The 24443-nt window shown below is 32.3% G+C and overlaps 1 pseudogene; it reads left to right on the top strand.

The window, feature by feature from the left end:
* Nucleotides 1–2958: 2958 nt before the first annotated feature.
* Nucleotides 2959–6108, top strand: LOC127557115 (eukaryotic translation initiation factor 3 subunit J-like; annotated as a pseudogene).
* The last annotated feature ends 18335 nt before the right edge of the window (nt 6109–24443 follow it).

Raw genomic sequence — 24443 nt, 5'->3', positions numbered from 1 at the left:
ACACATAAATTAGATAGATTCAGTATTGGTTGGATAGTAGAATTAAAAGTAATTATAAATAATTTAATATTAACATAGAAGTAGATAACAGAATTATTTTCATGTATCCTTGCTGACCCTTCAACTATTTCATAATTTCATTAAATCTCAGATAAAGGAAGAGGTGATTGGCTCATCAAATTTGAACATTGTATAATCCTGATTGAATGAGTAAATGAGACAATCAATAGCCAAAAGGGAAGTTGACAGTCAAGAACTTTAGACTGGAGTTTTATAGAGAAAAAGAATGAATAAATTTCATACACGAGTGGAACTACAAGCTGATTTCCATCCTGGTGTCACAGACATTGTTAGGTGACCTTCTAAGTTGTCTTCATCTTTTTATATGTTCCGACTCTAAAATTGGTTTAGAGTCATCATTTTTTTTTTAATTTTATTTTATTTAATAATAACTTTGTATTGACAGAATCCATGCCAGGATAATTTTTACACGACATTATCCCTTGCAATCACTTATGTTTCGTTTTTTCCCCTCCCTCCCTCCTCCCCCCCCCCAAGATGGCAAGCAGTCCTATGTATGTTAAATATGTTGCAGTATATCCTAGATACAATACATATTTGCAGAACCGAACAGTTCTCCCGCTGCACAGGGAGAATTGGATTCAGAAGGTAAAAATAACTCGGGAAGAAAATAAAAAATGCAAATAGTTCACATTCATTTCCCAGTATTCCTTCTTTGGGTGTAGCTGTTTCTGTCCATCATTTCTCCAATGAAACTCAGTTAAGTTAGAGTTATCATTTAAATGAATTTTGAGGAGTTTAGGGGAGAGGTTGGGCAAGTTCTTGCATTTATTCCACCATCTTGGTTTTGCCTCATTTACTTTTTTTAAACAAAACACTTATAAATTAATTACCAAAAGACAAAAAACAAATTCTAGTTGTGTTGTTAATAATTCTTTAATAGAGCTAAATTTTTCTTTTCAAATGCAAAAAAAAGATCTATTGCTGTTTGTTAAAATTAGCTCCATAAATACCAGTAAAAAGTTACAATTACCTTAGAAGTCAGATTATAGTGTGATATATTTTCTTTAACTCAGCATATAGCAATTATAGTATGTCAGTGCTCGCAAGTAGAGATTATAATTTTATCTTGTGTAGAACACTCTGTTTTGGTCCACTACTAAGCATATACCTCAAAGAGCACACTGACAAAAAGAAAGAACTGATATAGGCCAAAATATTTATAGAATAAATTTTTCTGTGTTTGAAGAACTAGAAACAAAATAGCTGTTCACTGATTGGGGAATGACCAAATGAATATGAATACAATTGACTTATTTTAGTAGAGGAAATGATAAATACAAAGAAGCCTGTTTACATTTATGTGAACTGACTTAAAAATGAAACTTGGTTCATATATTACTAGGAAAACATGCATAATGAATAAAATTATATACATACATATGAAAAGGGGACAAACAAAAGAACAATTAAATTGTTTATTTCAAATTATTATAAAGCCTTGTGACAAAGAAAAAAATATGAGAATACATTTTCTCTAATTTCTTTACAGAGGTAGTAGACCATAGGAGTGGAATACTGAAAACTTAATTTTTTTCCCATGTTGGTTAGATTTGCTTAATTTCTTTCCTTCTTTTTGTTTCCCCTCCTTAATAAGAAGAAATTGTACTCTGGGAGAACTGGGGAAAGGACAAAATGAAAAATGTAGTTAAACTAACAAGTTACGTAAATATAATTTAAGAAAAAAATAAACAAGTCCTCTCTAAAGAAATACCTGGAGATTAAATGGCAAGTTTGACAAAGATAAATGAAACATATTAACAGGTTGTATTCAGAGGCCTATAAGTTTGTATTTTTTTTTTATGAAGTTAGAAATGAAATGTAGGTAGTGCAAATTAAGAGTACTTAATCACAACTTTATGTCTCAAAACATAAGGATAGCAATAATGAAAATTGTAGAGTACCAGCTAGCTCCCTAGAGTGCTTCAAGGTCAGCCAGAGTCAGGATAAATTAAAGTCCTTGGTCTTTGAGGGGAAAATTGAAGGATGCAGGCAAGCTGCCACAAGGCTTGCTAAAGAAGTATCCTAGATTTTGGAGTCTGGCATCACCAGCCTCTCTCCTCCTTGTTCTGCCACCAAGTGACTCTCCTTTCTCTCCCTCCACCCTTCAGGCCTTGATTACAATTATCTTACAACCAAACATTTGGCAAGCATCAAAGGTGAGAAAAGTCATGATCCAAATATATGTTAATAGAGCTATTGTCTCACATGGAATAGGTAATTAGCCTTAAGTGTTCTGTATTCTCAGATTCAAGTACACCTATTCAGAGTTTCAATTCTCTACATTTCCCACTTTCTTTTGTTTTAGAATACACATGGTTTCATCTTCCCTGACTCACAGAGAGGTGAGAACCCCAAAAAAGGTGATCCCCTCTGACTTCTCAGGAAGGGAGGTGAAAACTGTTAAGGGTCATGACCCCAACTCTTGAGTGGAACAGGCCTTAAGTGACCAGCACTGCCTGTCCATCTGAAATGTCAAACACTGTGAGCAACAGGGATGAGAGCTATGGGTGGGACCCCCTTCCTCCCAGCTCCATTTTGTTCATTCTTATAGGGCTACCCTCAGATTACCTGAGCCATGCCTGTGAGATGCCCAAAGCTGGCAGGAGGTTAGAAGGCACTTTTACAGAAAACACTAAAAAGGAGATGATCACACCCTCCCTGACTTTTCAGGAAGGGAGATGAAAAGCACCAAAGGGAAGTGGGGGAGCAAGCCAGATATTGTTAGCAGGTTTTTGGGCTGAAGGGTCTTACTAGAAACAGGTATACACAAATCCATTAGCATGGGAGCTATTACAAAAGCACATAACAATAAAGCCAGGCTAGGAATGATGACTTTTCCTATAGGCAGCACAGACTCAATGTGGTGTTACAAACATGAATTGTAGAGCAAATAGTGATATATCAAACAATATGAACCAACATTGTAAAAAGATTTCCAGAAGTCCTAAAAGAAGGTATGTGAATAACAATCACACATATGTCTTATTCAGCAACCAAGAGATAGTCCAAAACCAATCTATTGTCCATTACTTCATGTGTCAGAGAATCCAATGATCTCTGCAAGCTTTTGAAGTCCTGCAACAGTCTTATTATGTCTTAGGGAGTAATGATTCCTGCAGATTTTGAAGTTCTGCAACAGTCTCATCATGTCTCAGGGAATCCAGTCTTATCATGTCCATGATGTCCATTTGATGTCCATGAGTCAATTGCCATAACTGCCATGCTCTTTCAGTGGTGGGCTCAGTCAGTGATGGAACTGCCTTATATTTCTTGGGTCTTCTCCTTCATTTCAAGGGTCTGCTCCATCTCTCTCCAATGGGCAAGGCAAATATGGCTTTTCTATCTGAGATACAAGCAAACCTTCTCCCCCAGGCAGTTAACCTATCTGGTCTCTTCCATTCACCATTTTCTGGATCTCTCCACATCACCTGGTGATTATCTAAGGATAGTGGAGCTTCTCGCACTGGACACTGCCCTTCCAGTGGGTTATAAAACCTGTCTGCCAGAGCCAATGCATCTTTATCGAAAATCAAAAAGTTAATTGTATAAAGAAATAAATTTAGAAGTCCTCTAGGGTTACCTGTGGCTATCCCTTTTGTTTTTGGAGGAGTGTCTTAATGTCTGTTTATCCTCTCTACTATTGCCTGTCCTTGAGGATTAAAGGGTATGCCAGTGATGTGTAAAATCTGATAAGGTGCAGAAAAGTGGACAAAATGTTGAAAAATATATGCAGGTCTATTATCTGTTTTTATTGCTTGTGGCACACTCATAATTGCAAATGTTTGTAAAAGGAATTCAGTGACAACTTGGGCTCTCTTTTGCTGCTGGTATTGCAAAAGTAAATCCTGAAAAGGTGTCTACTACAACATGGATAAAAGACAGACGATCAAAAGATTTATAATGGGTCACATTCATTTGCCAATTTTCATTGGGTCTCAAACCAGGAGGGTTCTTCCCTAGAGGGAATGTAGGAGCATGGTAAAGAAGGCAAGCTGTACAGGCTTTTACTGTGCTTCTAGCTTCCTCTCTTGTTATTCCAAATTGCAAAAGTAAAGCTTGAACAGCCTAATGACATTTGGAATGAGATTCTTGGGCTTCCTGAAATAAAGGAACATCGGCCAACATGATTAGAAGGCTATCTGCCTTTGAATTACCATCAAAAATAGGACCTGGAAGTCCACTATGTGAGTGGACATGCAAGATATAAATCTTACCAGGATGCTTTCTCACTTGTTCTTGAAGTTCCTTAAAGAGCTGATATATATTAGAAGTTACAAATTGTATTTGGACTATCACAATTCTTTGAACCACACCTATGGATAGGCCAAATCAGATATTATATTTACATCTCCTGCATAATAAGTAAGAGCTAGAATGATTGCATACAATTTATTCTGCTGAGTGGACTGAAAAGGAGTTCTGACTACTCTCTTTATAGTTAAGTCATGAGAGTATATAGCACAAATATTATATTTGGATGCATCTGTACAGATAGTTGGTCCTTTAAGAGGAACTTTAGAAACGTTTTCTTCAAGAATCCATTGTCAATTATGCAATAATTGGGTTATCTTTAATGGAAGTCCATGTATAAAATTTAGAGCTGTGGCCAATAAAATTTTTCACGCTAATGGTTTCACAGCATACATTTGTGTATTGGTATAAAAGGTATATATCTTGTCAGGTCTTATCCCAGATAATTGTACTACTCGCTTAATGGCCTTTAATAAAATTCTAGCCACAAGCACTGGGTAAGGAGTAAGACTTTGTTCTGGTTGTGCTGGGAGGTTCACCCACTCTATCATATTGTGTCATTGATGAAGGACTGCTGTGGATGTCTCTTTTGTAGCAAAAAACCCCCAAAAAAACAAAAACATATATTTCCAAGGGTTTTTGACTAACTCTTTCAACCACATTGGATAAAGCCAGTTCAAGTTCTCTCAAAGCCTTTTGAGCTTCTTTTGTAAGGTGGCATGGTGAATTTAAAGCACTGTCACATGGAATATGTAATTAGTCTTAAGTGCTCTGCATTCTCAGATTCAAGTACACCTATTCAGAGTTTCAGTCCTCTACAGAAAATGTCTTTTAGATTGTAATATTTGTAACAGCAGGGTCTGTATACTTTATTTTTCTCCAAGAACTTAACCTAACATTAGACTATGCATGAAGAACATACTTAATAAACATTTGCTGTTTTTGGAGTCTATATTAGATCTATTTCTTATTAATCAAAGCAAATTTAGAATTTAGAAGAAACAGGCTCTTCTGTGAATCTCCATTACCCTTCTGTTCTCCTTCCCCCTTCTCTCTCTCACACTTGACAGACAACTTGGACACCTAGGATACAAAGAAAATCTTGGTGAAGAGCCAGTGCAGAAAACAGGAGAGGACAAAAACAAGGATGGCAAAAGTAAAAGAAAACTGGGTTGATGATTATGAAGGAGAAAAAAGAAACAAAGGGAAAATCAAAAGCAAATTTTTCAGGAAAAAAAAAGAAAATAGAGAAAATCAAAGAAAAAGGACAACAGAAGAAAAGAGAAGAAGAAATTAAAAAAAAAAGTTTGGAAGATCCTGAAGAATCTAAAGTGCTTACATTAGGAGAACAATTAGAAGATAAACTATGGCAAATGAAATTATAGGAAGAGGCAGAACTTAAATTAGTAAAAGAAACCTTTGGTATTAGTAACACAATCTGTGGTATAGATGCCATGAACTTCTTTTCAAAAGATGACTTCACAGAATTTGGCAAATGACTAAAAGTTAAAATTACACAATATGAAAAATCTCTATATTATGCCAGTTTCTTGGAATTATTAGTTGGAGATGTATGTATTTTGTTAGAAATTGATGACTTAAAAAATATTATTAATTCCTTTAATAATAAAAAAGAAGAAAAAATAAAACTAATCCAAAAAGAAGAAAGTTGTGATTCTTGGAGGGTGATTGGAGGCTACAATGAAAGATGATCTTGCAAACTATGGTGGGTATAATAGAGAGTATGTGCAAGACTTTAAAGACTTCATGTGACATATTATCTCCACTTTGTCTTGTTCTTTTACCCACAGTCTTTTCAACATGTAGTGCAACTTCCTTTTCCTTTCAGTTCTGCCAAATGTGACAAAGAAAACTACTTATCTTTGTGCTAGTTACTTAACTTGTTGACATTTGGATGCTAATGCAAAAGGGAACTTGGTTCTTGCTGCCAACTGGTTAAAACTGGGAAATTACTTTACTATTCAATTACAGTAAAATGAATCCCAATAATGTAGTCATCGTTACTCTCTGGTTCCAGGGCAGCAGAATCACTAAATTGGCAACAATAGTTGAAATAATGAACAAAAAGTATGTAGTATATATTATCACCATTCAATAATAGACTTAAACCATGTCTCCTTTAACTATTTCATATCTAGTCAACAAAAGCAGTTTGCAACAAGGGCATATGGGTGTGTACCGAGTATCAAAATTGCTTTGTCTTAGAATAGAATATGAGTATTTTAAAAAATGTATTACAAAGAAGACTTTGTTTCAGAATAAGGATATTCTGAAATGGACTCAAATGGCCATTAGTTCATCATTTTAAAATATATGATCAAATCCCACCAACCTTGAAGTCATAGAGGTAATATTTCTCTTTTTCTAATTTTGACAAAATGCAGCCCATGATATTTCAATTGTATAAATAGTGTAGTTTACTTTTACTAGAATATTTCTACTGATGCAGTTCTGAAGAGGGTGATATATTCTTGACCTGTTTTATTTGGCTAATTTAAAATATCTGAGAAACAAAGCCTCCTTTATTCTCCTAGGCTGAAAACAACAACTTTCAAATGATTTTAACATTTCATTCTTTTAGAATCATGTTCAGCAAAACACAACAATTACTACAGTTTGAAGTAAGTTGTTATACTGACAATTATCACATCTGCAATGTTTTATGGAGCAACTGATTTAATAAAATCACTATTGTGATGATTTCAAAAACAGAACCTTGGCAGAGAGTTATTATTTTTATCTTAGAGTTCATAACTGTGTATAAATAGAATGGTGATCTTAAAGAAATGGATAGCCCACACATTAGTGAAAAGATATCAAAAAATGTTCAAAGGAACATATATTACATGAACATGTGGAAATGTGGCTTAAAGTGATTAGGAGGACTTAAGGAAACAAAACTAGCAATATGTTCTGAATTATTTCAATCTAAAGAAAAGGGTGAAACCATTACAGAAGTGAATATGGTTTATATAGTGACTGATAAAGTGTTAAAATTTTAAATGCTTATGCATATATGAATATGACAATAGCAGTTGTTCCAAGGATAATTATCCCAAGTAGCATGAATTTGCAAAAAAAAAAATGTTATTTTTTTCTTACTTCAGAATAAACTGATATTATTGAAGTAACAAACAAAAGAAGAAAAACATTTTTTTTCTAAATAAAAAGATCAAGATAATAATGATGATGATAAAAGCCAACTTTTATATAATACTTACTCTATGCTATGCACTGTCTTAAGCCCTTTATAATTATTTTATCATTTGATCCTCACAATAATTTTTGGAGGCAAGTACTACTATTATCCCTATTTTATAGTTGAGAAAATTGAGTTAAGCAAAGATTGTGACTTACCGAGGGCCACAAAAATAGTGTTTGGGCCAAACATAAATGTAGATTTTCCTGACTCTGGGCCTTTATGCCATAACAACTGAACCATGAAGTTGCTTCTAGCAATGATAAACCATACTTGAATCACCTAGCACATTACCTTGCCATTCACACTAACCCAGTATTTAGTAAATAATTAAATAAATACACATCTACATTATATAAATTCAAGAAATGCCAAAAGGCCTTAATTTCAGTGTCACTTTCTTATGTGCCTGAACAACTTGTAGTCTAGGGCATTGTAGTAAAGTTCAATGGAAATGGGACTATTAAACCAACCATATATAAAGATCCCGGTAGGTCATGTATTAACTTAGAAATTCATATATTGATATAACTTGTCATTTATTATGTACTTATTTATATTATTAAATGTTTCTCTTTTACATATTAATCTGCTTGAGATTTTTTTGGCAAATATTAAGGGCTGCTTGCAATTTATCAGTGGTATGTTTAACATCAGTAGCATAAACAACCAGATTTAGCGTAAACTTGAGTATCTGAATTAAAAGGAAAATACTTTTTAAAAAATTTTAGCAAGCTTTAGCTTTTTAATAATAATATAATAAAGCACATATTTGCAAGAATAATTGAAAGCTATCTTAAATGATATGTACTATTATTTCACATGTTTCAGAGCATGATTTAAAAAAAATAAGAATACATATATGTTTCCAAATAGCACTTAAGAATCTTTAATTGATGCAATTTAATTCTGGATCTAATTCACATTTCTTTAAATTTTACTCTATTTTTTTCTTGACATAATCTCGTATCTAGCTTGAAATCTTCTAATCTATTTTTGTCAACTACCCTCAAGGTTAAATTACATACCTTGCCATTTGCACTAAGTTTTCTGTTATCATCTAATTAAATAAACTTCAGTGCTTATCATAAATAAGATTTGTTTTCATTTGTGGTTAATAAATATGAATTTCTTTCACAACTAATTCAAGGAAATAATTATCTCACCAATTATGAAGACAACCAGCAATCAATACTAAAAATTTTGTATGTCTGAGAAATGTTGCTCTAACCTCAAGGCTTTTTTATTTGCTTGTTTGCTTTTGTAACTAATAAATAATGAATAAAAACCCTAGTGTATACACACACATATGTGCAAATATTGTTTTTTATTGATATACTTTTTACCAGATTTTGTTCAATTGAATTTATTCAATATGACAGAACCTGACATTTCTTGATTTTCAGCATTCTTTCATATAAGTAATTTAATATCAGCAATATTATAATGGAACCCAACCCTTAATAATGAAATGTTTTAGCATTGAAAAAGTCAGTGTTTGCTGAACAGAGTATATATTAGAAGTACAACATAGGAAAGGTTTATCATATGCCATCATTCAAAACTTGCTAGCTGGCCAATGTTCTATATCTCACCAGTTAAATTTTGAAATCAAAATCATCTTTTTCTATTCTATTTTCAGTAACTTGATAATTTATAACTGTTTTTGGTTCTGATATTCTTCTGTTCTATCCTTCTTATCTTTTTGATGACATTAAAATAAAAATAATTTTAAATAATGACTCACACATATATTACTTTTAGATTTGTAATACCCTTGAATGTTTTTGCATCTTCCCCTTAAAATCAGCTCATGAGGGGCTAGAACAATATGGAAGAGTAGAATGGACATGTAAGCTGAAGTTCCCAAAAATTTCCTGATAAAAAACTTAAAATAAAAAATCAAATTTTATCTTGGAATGGCATAGTAAAAAAAAAAAATGAGAATGAGACTTTTTTTCCTAATCCTAAAAGGTGGGATTAGATTGGGAGGTGAAGTCAGTGACTCTCAAGCATAAATTGTCCTAGGGCACATTGCATCAGGAACCAACTGTGGTACTTAAAGATAGTAACAGCAGTAAAGTTTGAGTAAATATCACTGCTCAGAAATAGAAGAAGAACAAACTGATGAGAAAGAGTTTAAAGGCTTCCTAATGGGACCAGTGGACTCTGCTTAGAAATCTCACTGTCCATTATTCACTTCTGCTTCCCAAGACAGAGAAAATTGCTTGCAGTCCCAAGGGAGGAGGGACTCTGAACACAGTTCCTGGAGAAAGGTAAAAATGTTTTTAATGAGCTCTACTTGTAGATCTCACTTACAGTTTAGAGAGAAGCATTAGATCTTAGAATTATCAGAGAACAAGGTCCTTATTGGAATAAGAATTAAAACATAAGCAACAAATCATTGACCAAACTTTTATTTAGATCACTTCATCTTGGAAAGATGCAAAACATCTTATATAGAGCAGAACTAGCTTTAAAAACAGCAGAGGAAAAAAAAAAACCCTGAAACTTAGGATTCTTATCCCCCTACCAACTCACACAACCCACTTGTGCAGGAAAGTAGAGGCCAGTTCTAACATGAACATTAGTTATGAAATAAGCTTGGAAAATGAGTAAATTAAACACCAACCTTAAAAAATCACATACAGTGAGAAAGAGGTGCATGACATAAACTCAAATGAATATATCTACAAGCAAAATTTTAACAAAACATGTAGATTAAATACAGGTAGGGCCAAAAAAATTCCTGGTTTTGCTAAAGAAAGAGATTAAAAACAAAAAATAAATTTAAATAGATAAAAGTGGTAGCAGAAAATTTGAGGAGATATGAAATCAATAGAAGAATAATTAAGAAAAGAGAATAAATAACTTGGGGAAAAAAGCAAAATATATTGAAGTATATAATATCTTAAAAACAGAAATAGGCAAATGGTAACTTAGGTGCAGAATCTCACTGAAGAAAAGAATTCCTTAAAAAAAGTAGAACTGACCACATGATTAAAAAAGTAAAAACATCACTTATCAAAACAACTTTTAAAAAATTGACCAAAGTGGGAGAGGATAAAACCTCACTGAAGAAAATAATTCTTTAAAAAATGGAATTGTTCAGGGAACACGTGATTCTATGAAACATCAACAAACAATTAAACACTGATAAAATGGGAAAAATAGAAGAAAATGTGAAATATCTTATCAGAAAATTAAGTGGAGTGTTGCACAAAGTCATAAGCATCATTCTCTGTTTCCAAGCCAAGTGCAATGGCCAGAGAAATCAATGTAACTGGTGATGGCCAAGGATTTAGTAGATAATTTTGGCATCTACTATGTCTGACCTAGCTTTAAACGAGTGCCTGCCTCAGCAAGCTTTATTCTCACCTGCTCATTCAGTCTTCACTTTCTTGGAGTAGAAATCACACTAATTCACTGAGAGGTTTGAAACCTGTCAGTTACTTTCAATTTCATTTAGCCCATCCAAGCAGACGATATACAAAGGGTGCTATAACTGCACGTAATACTAGTTTTTGTTGCCACAGGTGAAAGTTGAGTAACAGGTGGATACCAAAAATGATAAGCAGCCCTCACAAGGACTCAGCAAGCCCTTTCACCAAAGGTTGTATTTCTTCTTGAACACTTCATCTAATAATTGAGTAGGAGAGAGAGAGGCTAAGAGGAATAAGGTAGAAATATGAGGTAGGGAACAGAGGACAGAGGGAGACAGAAGAAAAAGAAAAATGATAAACAGAAGAAAATATGATGATGGAAGTAGAGTATAATTAAAATTCTGAATATGCATAAGATGTACTTATAATACAGAAGCAAATGGAAGATTAGAAATAAGAAATCCAATAATATGTTGTTTACAAGAAACATTTAAAACAGAAAGACAAGCACAAAATTAAAATAAGAGGAATGGACAAATCATTTATATTTCACTTGAAATAAAAAGGATGCAATAACAATTAGATCTCAAAGCAAAATGGAGAATATACTCAATTAAAAAGGATAAATAGAGAAATCACATCTTGTTGAAAGAAACCATTGGCAATAATGTAATATCAAGACTAAACTTATATGTATTTAGTGATATAGCATCTGACTTTTTAAATGATGTGACAGAATGAGTTATTAAAAAAAAAAACACTACACAGTAAAAATATATTAATTGGGCACTTCAATTTATCTTAGATAAGGATAAATTTACCTGTAAAATAAATAAGAAATAAGTTAAAAAAATAAATAGATTCTTAGAAAAAAGATATGAGACCTCTGGAAAAATGAATGGAAACATAAAGGAATTGGTTCAAAACATTGACCATGTACTAGGGAATAAAATATTCTTAAACAAATGCAGAAAATCAGAAAAAAATACTTGAAGCCATTTAAGATGAAAATTCAACAAAAATGCTTTAAATAAATGGTCATGAATGAATAGATACATAATGAACTGAAAACTAGATAATCTAATCTTAAAGAATGAGAGTCAAAGAACAAATTATAATCACAATTAACAATTTGATTAACAATGATTGCAGCACTATGATAATATATAAAAATCCGTGGTATTCAAAAAAAATAGTACTTAGGGAGGAATTTATATCTCTAAATACAAACATAAACAAAAGAAAGAACAGATAAATAAAGTGAGTATTCTACTTAAAAAAATAAAAACAACAAATATAAAATTCCCAATTATACACTAAATTAGAAATCCTGAAGACCAAGAGAAAAGCTTATAAAATTGAAAATGATAAAACAATTTAATTACTAGTTAAAATTAGGAATTGGTTTTCATTAAAAACAAAATATTAAAATAGATTTAGATTGGTCAATTTGATCTAATTAAGAATTAAATCAAATTACTAGTATTAAAAATGAAAAAAGTACATGACCAATCATGAAGTTTAAATTAAAGCAATTATTAGGAGGGCTTTTGCCCAAATATATACCAATAAAAGTTACAAAGTGAAATAGATAATTATTTACAAAAATTTAAATTTTTCATATGAACAGAAGATAAATTCAGATGATTCTTTTTTAGAAAAATAAATTGAATAAACCATAAATGGGCTCCTTATGAAAAATTCTTCAGAACTAGAGATATTTTCAAGTGAATTCTGTCAAATATCCAAAAAACAATTAATTCTAATATTATATAAGTTGTTTGAAAAAATAGGTAAAGAAAAAATGTCTTTAAAATTAGACCCATAACATAAATAGGATTCCCTGCCTTAAGTCAAACAAACAAACAAACAAACAAGCAAGCAAACAAACAAATAAACAACAAAAAAAAAGTCAGACAGGCTTAAGTCTTAAGGGCTGATTATAATTTCAACTTTGTTAACACAGAACTTGACATTAGAGTAAGAAAAAAAAAAAGCAGAGGAGGCATAAAACATCCCTTAATGAAGGAAGGAAGAAGGCAGGAATGATTTCAATTAAGCTTCATGATGAGTGTTCATGCCACCCCACACTATCTTGACTGCCTCTGTGAAGAACTTCCAGTTGAAAGGTTAACAAAGAAAAAACATATTTGTTCTTGATCTGCAGACATTTGTAAGTATGTCTCAGTGTTGCCTGGAAAAATAGTTCCTAGTCCCCTGAACATATGACTTGATTATGTTACTTCCAGGATTCCAGCCCCATTTTCCCATACTTGTATGTAATTTGGAAAGCCTTAGCTATCCAAAGTTTTTCATCTACTACTGGCCCATAGGAAGGTCATTAATGTTGATTTGGTAAGTAATTCTTCAGGTCAATCACTGAATGCAATACTTTCCATGGAGCACATGAAGCTGAAGTCAAAGGTGTAAAAGAACAACACAATGTAATTCCATTTGTAGTCATAAAGGATGACATCTTTGAGCTGTCAATATGGTTATAACAACTGATTATCTGAAATTGGGAGCTGGATGCCAAATCTTAGAATTTCCTGCCATCATGCTGACAGTACAGCCAGGTTCCACATTTAATATTCAGGGAAAAGGGTGGGAGGGAAATCTTGAACACAGGAGGAGTTGAAAAATGCCATTAATATAGTTTTGATAAATAAATAAAAAATAGTAAAAACAGAGGGAGAAAATTATAGACTTTTTATCTAATAAATAGCTTTTTAAAATTTTCAAATAAAATTGTAGCAATGCATGACAAAGATTATCCATCTTTATCAGTTGGGATAAATACCAGAAATTTGGGACTGCTTCAATATTATCAAAACAAAACAAACAAACAAACAAAAACCTAAAAGACATTATCAAGGACAAAACAACAACATATGATTGTCAATAGATGAAAAAAAATAAGAAGTTAACCACCTATTCCTATTATAAACAATAGAAAGCACAAGAATAAATGTAGCCTTTGTTAAAATGAAAAGTAATTTCTACTTATAACCAACCCCAAGCATTATCTGTAATAGAAACAAACTTGAAGATTTCTCATTAAGATCAGAGTAAAGCAAGTTATTAACTTTAATATTCAATATTAGGCTAGAAATGTTATCTTTAGAAATGACAGGGAAAAAAGTATGTTAAGGAATAAAAATAGGAATCAAGGAAACAAAATTATCATTTTTTTGTATATAAAAGGATAATATAGTTAGAGAATTTTAGAGAACCAACTAACAAAACTCATTGAAACAGTAACTTGACTAAAAATTTAGTACATAAAATAAATTCATATAAATCATTAGCATTTCTATATAGCACTAGTAAAAACTAGTAAAAAAGAGAAAATCTATTTTAAATAATTGTAAACTATGTGGAATCATAGAAATCCATCTCATGCATGTATCTTGATACATGGGAATTGAATTGAATACATGTCAATGTGAATACATGATTTAGATATAAAGAATGGTGTCATAAAAATTAGGGGGACAAAGAAAAAATATACATAGCAGATGTTTAGATAAAAGAGGAGATCATGGAAAGATAAAGGTGATTATAATTTTTATTACAAAGTTTCAAAATATTCAATAATTTTCAACATTTCTATATTCATTATGTTAAAAAAAATGGAAAAATGACAAAAAAAAAGCAAATGAAAATATACTTTAATCCTCTTTCAGGTTCAGTACTTCTCTCTTTGAATGTGAATGACATCCAAGACTATTGAAATGTTTTGGATCACTGTATTGCTGAGAAGATCTAAGTCTAGCATAGTTTATCATCATATAATTTTGCTGTTACTGTGTACAATGTTGTCCTGGTTCTATTTATTTCACTTTAGAATCAATTCATGTGATTCTTTCCTGAAACTAACCTGCTCATCATTTCTTACAGAAAATGATATGTAATTGCATTCATATACTATGACATATTTAGCCATTCCCAATTGATAAACAACCATGCAATTTTCAACTTCTTGACACCATAGTTGTTACTGCAAACATTTTTGCACTTATAACTTGCCCCTCTTTTGTGATTTCTTTAGGACACTACCTAAGTGACACTAAAATATACACACAGTTAGATAGTCTTTGGGGCATAATTTCAAATTGCTCTCTAGAATGGTTGGCTCAGTTCACTACTCCACTTGTCTACAACATTTATCATTACCTTTTTCTGTCAACTTAACCAATCTAGTAACAGTGAAGTGGTACTTCAGAGTTATTTTTATTTGCATTTCTCTAATCAATATTGATTTGGATGAGGGAGAGCCAAAATGGCAGAGTAAAGGCAAGAACTTGTCAAAACTCTTTCCTAAACCACTTCAAATTCTACACAAATTTTAGAACATCAGAACATCCCAGAAGATGGAGTAGAATATTTTCCAGCTGAAGACGTTTAGAAATTTAACAGAACAGATCTATGACACCACGATGGGTCCAGTATGCAGTCCTGGTGCAGTTCACATCTCCAACCCCATACCAATAAAGCATGGGTCTAGAGACCTCTGAATCAATGACAGTACTGGTGATTTTTAGACCTCTCAGTTCAAAGACACCAGAGCATATTTGGAACATCAGCAGAAAATCATTGTCAGTAGGGTGAGAGGGCCTTGGGAAAGTAATACACTAAGAATGGGTATGGACAGTGGTGATGGTGGCAGCTTCTTGAAGTCTCAGCTCACAGGAGATCTATTTGTAAACTGAGGAAGGAATTTGTTGCTTTAACATATTATAAGTTACAGTTAGAAGTTACAGCTAAGATGGGGCAGGACATTCCAGGGAAAAAAAAGAGGGTTTGTGGTCAGGTCTCTAAAAAGATCTCTGAAAATAGCTACATGAATCAACTGAAGTTTGGCACAGTCCATGCTCCATCCTGGAAATAGAATATTAATCTAGCAAAGTTTTAAAAGTTGAGTAATAGGCTAGGAAAATGAGCATACAACAGAAAAAGTTTCTGACCATAGGAAGCTACCATGTGACAAGGAAGATCAAAACACACATATAAAACAAGATAACAAAGTCCTACATGCAAAGCCTCCAAAAAAATAAATAAATAAATAAACCATAGAAGAGCTCAATAGGAATGTAAAAATCAAATAAGAGTGATAGAGAACTGTTGGAATCCTAGTGTTAACTCAACTTGAAACAAGGTGATAACTCAAGGGAGATGTTAGAATCCTAGTATTAATTCAATATAATTGATACAATGCTTGTGTTTACACCTTTACTCATTGGAATTCACAAGTATGGGAGATTTACAAAGTTAACTGTGTAACTTTGTGAATTCACACCTCCCTTGAAGCTCTTAGGGCCAGAGAGCATTCTGGGAAGAAACCTATAATCCCTCTCTCTCACATCCCACAATCCCTCTCTCAAAGGAGCATAAATAGAGCTTCAATGGGCCAGTCAAGGAAGTTTTTCAGAATGAAGAAGCTATGAGTCTAGAGTTCAGCTGAATTACATTGGAGAGGAGCACTCTGGGCTAGACACAGAGCACTCTAGGAGAGCCAGAAGCCCTTTCTCAGAGGCAAGAAAGATTCATTACAACTTTTACCTTGGTGCTGGCTGGAGGCAGAGGCAGAAGCAAAGGACAAAGCTGCAAGAGCTCTTTGGAGGCAAGACAGATTCAACTTGGTGCTGGCTGGAGGCTGAAGGAAGCAGAGGCAGAAGCAAAAGACAAAACTGCAAGAGCTCTTAGAACCAAGGAGAGAGAGAGGCCTCTAAGAAAAGTTAACCGGGCTATGTTGTAGACAATAAAAGATCTGAACTTTTATCACCTGGCTGCATTTTGGGTGATTATTACTCTTAATACTCTTAACTGATACTAAGACTGCCTCCAGAAAACCTCCCCGAGAAATCTGCTTTCTCCCAGAGAGAACCATTATTTTAAAGAAGAAAAACACCACAGAGAACAACTACAACAACAAAAAAAAAAAAAAAAAAAAAAAAAAAAAACCTAGGAAAAGAATTGAGAATTGTGCAAAAGGACAAATAAACCACCATTGAAAAGAAGAATACCTTTTAAAGAGGAAAATTGGCCAAATAGGAAAGAAGGTACAAAACCTCACAGGAAAAAAAATAATCCTCTAAAAGTAAAATTGAAAAATAGAAGCTAATGACTTTATATAGAGATGGAGGTCCAATAAAGCAAAACAAAAAACTGAAAAAAAAAAAGGAAAAAAAGTGAAATATTTCATTGGAAAAAACAACTGCCATGTAAAATAGATCCAGAGAGATCATTGAAAAATTATTGTTCAATCTGAATGTCATGGTTAAGAAACATACTGGATATCATCTTTCCAGAAATTATCAAGGAAAACTGTTCTAAAATTCTAGAACCAAAATAGAAATTGAAAGAATCAACTGATCACCAGCAGAAAGAAATTCTACAATGAAAACTCCTAGGAATATTATAGTCAAATTCTGGAACTCCCAGCTCATTGAGAAAATAATAAAAGCATCCATAAAGAAAGAATTCAAATATAGTGGAGCCATTGTCAGGATAATACAAGATCCAGCAGCTTCTACATTAAGGGACCAGAAATCTTGGATATGATATTTCAAAAAATAATAGTTAGAATTATAACCAAGAATTACATATCCAAAAAACCTGAGTATAATGCTTCAGGGGAAAACATGGAAATTCAATGAAATGGAGAGTTTTTAAACATTCATGATGAAAGGACCAGAGTTGAACAAAAAAAAAATGATTTTCAAATGCTGGACTCAGGAGATGCATAAGGAGGTGATCAAGAAAGGAATATCATAAGAGACTTAATAAGGTTTATCTGTTTACATTCATATATGGGAGAATGATACTTGTAACTCATTAGAACTTTCTTATTATTATGGATATTTGAAGGAGAATATAAAAACAGAGGGCACAGGTGTGAGTTGAATATGAAGGGATAATATCTAAAAATGATGAAATTAAGGGGTGAGATAGAAGTGTACTGGGAGAAAGGGAAGGGAAGAAGTAGAATGGTGTATATTATGTGCCACAAAAAAAGAGGCAAGAGAAACTTTTCCAGTGATGGGGAAAAGGGGCAGGAGAGGGTTATAGTTAGAAATGGAAATAACATACATATTTAATATGGGTATAGAAATATCTTATCCTGCAGTAAAAAAGGGAATGGGATACAATAAGGGGAGAGGGTGATAAAAGAGAGAATATCTTAGGGGATGGAGTGATTAGTAGCAAAAAACCTTTCAAGAGAGACTGAGTGAAAGGAGAAAGATAATAGAATAAATGGTTAGAAATAGAAGTGGTAATTGTAACTGTAATAAAAATAATTGAGACAATTTCACTAATTAGACTTTATTTTTCAAACATAGAGGGGACTAAGTAAAATTTATAAAAAATAAGGGCCATGCCCCAATTGATAAATGATCAAAAGTTATGACCTATTCCCAAACGGTTATAAAGTTATGCATATCTTTTGATATAACCATACCACTACTAGAAATAAATTCCAAAAGTGATTGTATTTTTAGAAAGGAAAAGGACTTATATGTACAAAAATATTTGTAGCAGAACTCTTCTCATGGCAAAAAATTGGAAATTAATGGGATGCTTATCAATTAGCAAGTGATTAAATAAAATGTATATGTGATTACCATGATGTATTATTGTTCAATGCACAACAATGAGGAGGAGGCTCATGAAAAGTGAAACATACTGTATTCCAAGTATTAACAATGTTCTGGGATGACCATCTATACATCAATTTTCATCAGTACAACTATCCAAAGCTACTCTTAAGGATTTATGATGAAAAATCCTGTCTATACCCAGAGAAGAAAGTGATTGTGTGTTCTGAAGACAGATCTCTCTCTCTCTCTCTCTCTCTCTCTTTCTCTCTTTCTCTCTCTCTCTCCCCCTCTCCCTCTGTCTTACTCTCTGGATTTCTCTTAAGCTTATTTTCTTTGAGGGTTTTTAAAATTGTTTTGAATGTAACTAGGGAAAATATTAAATAAACAAATTTAAAATGTAAAAAATAAAAATAGTGATTTAGAGTATTTTCATATGACTATAGATGACTTTTATCATCTGAAGATTCTTTGTTTATGTCCCTTGACCAATTTTCAACTAAGGAATAACTTCTATTATAAAATTGACTCCATTCTCTTTGTATTTTAGAAATGAGGCTTTTTATCAAGAATACTGTCTCATTGCATTATTTTTTTAAATTTACACAAATAAAATAAATGCAGGTAAAATTAGAAGGAAATTGGAAAATGGTGTGAGGAAGGAATTAATCACAAGTTTCTGTTATGAAAATCTCATTTCTCATATATAGAGAGAATTGCACCAAAATCTATAAGAAATAAAATATTTCCCCAACTGATAAATGGTCAAAAGATATTAATGGATAAGTTTCAGTAGATGGAATTAATGCAATCAGCAATCATAGGAAAATGTAATAATCACTATCAATTGGAAAAGATTAATTTAATACTAATACTAATTTAATATTAATTAAAAACCAACTCAAATACCATAGTAGAGATACAATATTAACTAAAATCATACAATTGTGCAATGATAAATACTGGTCAAATTTTTTTGGGGAAATAGCCACATTCCTGGGTTGTTGGTAGAGTTATGAACTGGTCCAGCCATTCCAGAAAATAATTTGCAACTATGTCCTAAGAATTTTAAATTTATGTATATCTGATGACTCAGAAATACCACTACTAACTAAGTAACCCATGGAGAGCAAAGAAAATGGAGATAAGACTTATTTACATACATTTATTTATAGCAACTTTTTTTGTGGTGACAAAAAATTAGAAATTTAGAGAATAGGCATTCATTTGGGAATGGCTGAATAAGTTATAACTAATGCTTGCAATCGTATACTAGCAAGCTATAAGAAATAATGAAGTGATGATTTTAGAAAAAAACTGGGCACTCATATAAACTGATGTAAATTTCAGTAAGGAGCAGCAGGAGAACATTGAACACAATTGCATAAAACATTATTTGAATGATAATCAAATGTGGAAGACTTTGCTACTTTAATATAATGATTCAAAATAATTCTAAAGTGCTCATGATGAAAAATGATTCCATCTTTAGAAAGAAAACTAATGCAATTTTTTCACTTTATTTTTCTTATCTTTTTGCCAGAAAACTAACATAGAAATGCAGTCAGAGAATCAGCTACACCCAGAGAAGAAACATTGGGAAATGAATGTGGATGATTGCATTTTTGTTTTTCTTCTGAATCCAATTCTTCTTGTGCAAAAAGAGAAAAGTACGGTTCTGGATACATATATTGTATCTAGAATATACTATAATATATTTAACATGTATAAGACTATCAAACTGTGCATACCCTTTGATCCAGCAGTGTTACTACTAGGCTTATATCCTAAAGAGATCATAAAGAAGGGAAAGGGACCTGTATGTGCACGAATGTTTGTGGCAGCCCCCTTTGTAGTGGCCAGAAACTGGAAACTGAGTAGACGCTCATCAATTACTGAATAAACTGTGGTATGTGAATATTATGGAATATTACTGTTTGATAAGAAATGACCAACAGGATGATTTCAGAAAGACCTGGAAAGACTTACATGAACTTATGCTGAGCGAAATGAGCAGGGCCAGGAGATCATTATATGTTTCAACATCAATACTATATAATGATCAATTCTGATGGACCTGGCCATCTTCAGCAATGAGATGGACCAAATCAGTTCCAGTGGAGCAGTAGTGAACTGAACCAGCTACACACAGTGAAAGAACTCTGGGAGATGACTAAGAACCATTACATTGAATTCCCAATTCCTATATTTTTGCCTGCCAGCATTTTTGATTCCTTCACAGGCTAATTATACAATATTTCAGAGTCCATTTCTTTTTGTACAGCAAAATAACGGTTTGGTCATGTATACTTATTTTGTATTTAATATATACTTTAATATATTTAACATCCACTAGTCATCCTGCCATCTAGGGGAGGGGGTGGGGGAAAGGAGGGGAAAAATTGGAACAAAAGGTTTGGCAATTGTCAATGATGTAAAATTGCCCATGCATATAACTTGTAAATAAAAAGCTATTAAAAAAATGTATAAGACTGCCTGCCATCTAGGGGAGGGGGCAGAGAGAGGGAGGGGAAAAGTCGGAACAGAAGTGAGTGCAAGTGATAATGTTCTTAAAATGTTACCCAGGCATATGTTCTGTCAATAAAAAGTTATAATAATAATAATAATAATAAAGAAATGTATTAAGCTAGATGGCACAGTGAAAATAGTGATAAACCTGGACTCAAAAAGAATCATCTTCCTGATTCAAATCTTATCTCAGACATATACCACCTCAATTATCCTAGGAAAGTAAAAATCTTTCTTTATTCAGTTTCCTCCTCTGTTAAATGAATTGATGAAGGGAATGACACAATAACTCCTCTTTCTCTCTCTCTCTCTCTCTCTCTCTTTCTCTCTCTCTCTCTCTCTCTCTCTCTCTCTTTCTCTCCCATATATGCACATATCTATAGATAAATGTTTTCTTTTTTTCTTCCTTCCTTTCTTCCTTTTTTCTTTCCTTCTTTCTTTATTTCCTTTCTGCTTAGGCAATTGAAGTTAAATGAGTCACCCACAAATCTGGAAGTATTAAATGGGGTCACAGAAAATCAATAATAACTGAAAACAAATAAGAACATATCAAGAATTATATTTTATATTAGCTTCACAGGTATAATAGGTATCATATTTCTTGATTTCTCAATGTTTTGGTGGCTGAGGGTATGGAGAGAAATTGGAACTCCAAAAAATGAATGTCAAAAAAAATGAACTCTAAGTTTCCATTTTATAAACAAAAATTTGTTTGAAGAAAATAAATCAATTTGCTTAAGATAACAGAGCTGGTAAATGTCTGAGTCGAATTTGAAGTTAGGTCTTCCTGATTTAATGTCCAATCCCATATCTAATGTGCCATCTGGCTGCCTATTTCTTGGACTCATCTGCTTTTTAACAATTGCCAGCTAACCCTCTACCAGAAAACAATTATAAATGATCTCTGAGGCACATGTCACTTCCCTTTTAGAATGTTTATTTTTAACAGACAAAAAGGACTGATCTATTCAATTCCAAAGAAATTGATTCATTTTCATTTGGACAGTGTGAATTTTTCAGGATAATCAATAATTATGATTTTTTGGGGGTGTTATGTAGACCTAGCCACAGTGGGATACAATGCAAACTTAACGTTTAGAGATTGAATATATGTTTCTTTTTGCCATAGATTTTCATTGTACATATTCCTAAGATTAATTTCTGTTTTCTTCACTTTTGGCATATTCCAGAAGTAATATATTATTAAATGCCTTATACAGCTACTCGCTTAATAACAAATAGAATTGTAAAATGAACTCCATTTGTAATGCATTACATATGACTATGCCAATCAGTATGGACATTATCTTTTCCAAACTTCATGGTAGATTTCAAACTGTTATAAAAATGAGTCTTCTGTTATACTTTTCCATGACACAGAGCTCTGCTTATACCCATAGTCACTTTGTTTCCTCAGTAACTAATGTGAGTCATTAGTTTCAGTTCAATAGGAGGGTAAATGGAAAGAAAATAAAATTTGTTAAAGTCTCTGAATGATGCAAGTAAGAAACAAACAAAAAAGTCTAGTAATTATCTAGGGAGCTTAGCCATTTTAGAGTCAGAAGCGTAACAAGACCACAAAAATGTCCTGAATGAAAACACAAATGATTCATTTAAGATTTCTGAAGTATGTACTAATAAAATCTTTATAACATTAACATCATCATGCATATTTTGAGTCATTTATTTTACTCTCTATTTGCTACTTTTTAAAGGTATCCTCTTCATTCTTACATACATATGGGGAAGATTAGTTTGTCTAGTTAGATATTTCAGTCACTATTTATTACCAACAACCCTATGGTGCCCCCCTCCCCCCATGCTTGATTTTGTTTAAAAATTAAATACAAAATGGAAAAGGGGGGGGTTGCTATATGTGCAACAAAACATAGGAGATTTATAATATAAAACAATGTTTCCATTTCAAGAAAGCCTGTATAATACTATATATTCCACGAAATTGTCCATCTATGCTGCCTTGTAGTTCTGTTCTCTGCTGCATTCTTTTTATTTTATTCTTTTTCACTTTTCTGTCCTCACCCAAGAAACTTCCAATTACATAGATACATATGAGTATGAATATGTGTATGTGAATGTATATACATATGGATATATAAATAAATAAATATATATACACATATATATATATATAAAATCATACAAATATCTACAAATATACATACACACATTTCTGTGAAAGTGTAACATACTTATTTGTCCTCTATTTCTTTGAAGGCATATAATGCCTTCCTTCATAAGTTGAAGTCTTTCTATATTTTTTTTTAATTCACCAATTCATCATATTCTATACCACAATAATATTCAAATATTATGCTCTCTAGTTATTTTAAATAGTCTAAAACAATACTGATGAATATAACTGACATATAGTGTAGTTTCCTTATTTTTCTCTTTTGATTAAATCTAAGATTTTCTTTCAAATCAAAAATTACTACCCCAGCTTCCCCCCCCAATAGTTCTATACCTGATTTTTACTGTTTATGTTTGTGTGTATCTCTTACTTTCAGGTACTCCCACCTGACTCCTCTAATTTACTTCTATTAGTTGCCTGACTTTCCAATTACTTAACCTACCTTCCCTCTAAGGATTCTTCTCTTATCCTCTCCACATTTCCTTTCCCTTCCTTTTATTCTTTCCTATTGATCTGCACATCTCATCCAATTCCTATTAATCTGCACACCTTTCTTTACCTCCTTTATGCTATTGCCTCACTCTGTTATTTCTCTATAAATCCAGAAGACTTTTATTTCCTTCTAAATGTACATATTATTCTCTCTTTAATATAGATCTGATGTTCATGAATAAGATTCCCCATAAAAAAATGCTTCCTTTGTCCTCTCCCTCCTTCCTATTGCTTTATTTCTTTCTGAATTTATAAGATTTTTATATACTTGATATATATTAATAGTTCTGTCTTTAACCAATTCCAAATGAAAATAGTGCTCCAGAATTACCAGCCTTCCTCTCCCATTAATTTCTACTTACAAGAGGCGTTCCTCCTCTTGTAACTAATTTGTATGAGATAATCACTTTCTTTTACCTCTTACTACACTATTTTGCTTTTTAGAATAACATGATGCTCAGCTACACCTCAACTTTTCTTTTGAACTACACAATTATGAATAGCAATCATAGGCATATGGTTTACATTTCCACCTATAAGTCATAAAGTTTGTCCTTATTGAATGCCTTGTAATTAGTTTTTGATGTTTGCCTTATATTTCATTTTACATCTCATATATCAATTTTTCGATTAAGTTCAGGTATTTTTGTAACAAAATTCTAAAAGTCTGGCAAATCGTTGAGTATCTTTTTCCATGAAGGATTTTTTATGTTTAACTTTTCTGCATAGTATAT

Source organism: Antechinus flavipes, chromosome 3 (assembly GCF_016432865.1).
Source record: "Antechinus flavipes isolate AdamAnt ecotype Samford, QLD, Australia chromosome 3, AdamAnt_v2, whole genome shotgun sequence".
NCBI classification, from domain to species: Eukaryota; Metazoa; Chordata; class Mammalia; order Dasyuromorphia; family Dasyuridae; genus Antechinus; species Antechinus flavipes.
Note: the sequence above shows the minus strand (reverse complement) of the source record. Positions and strands in the feature narration are given on the sequence as shown.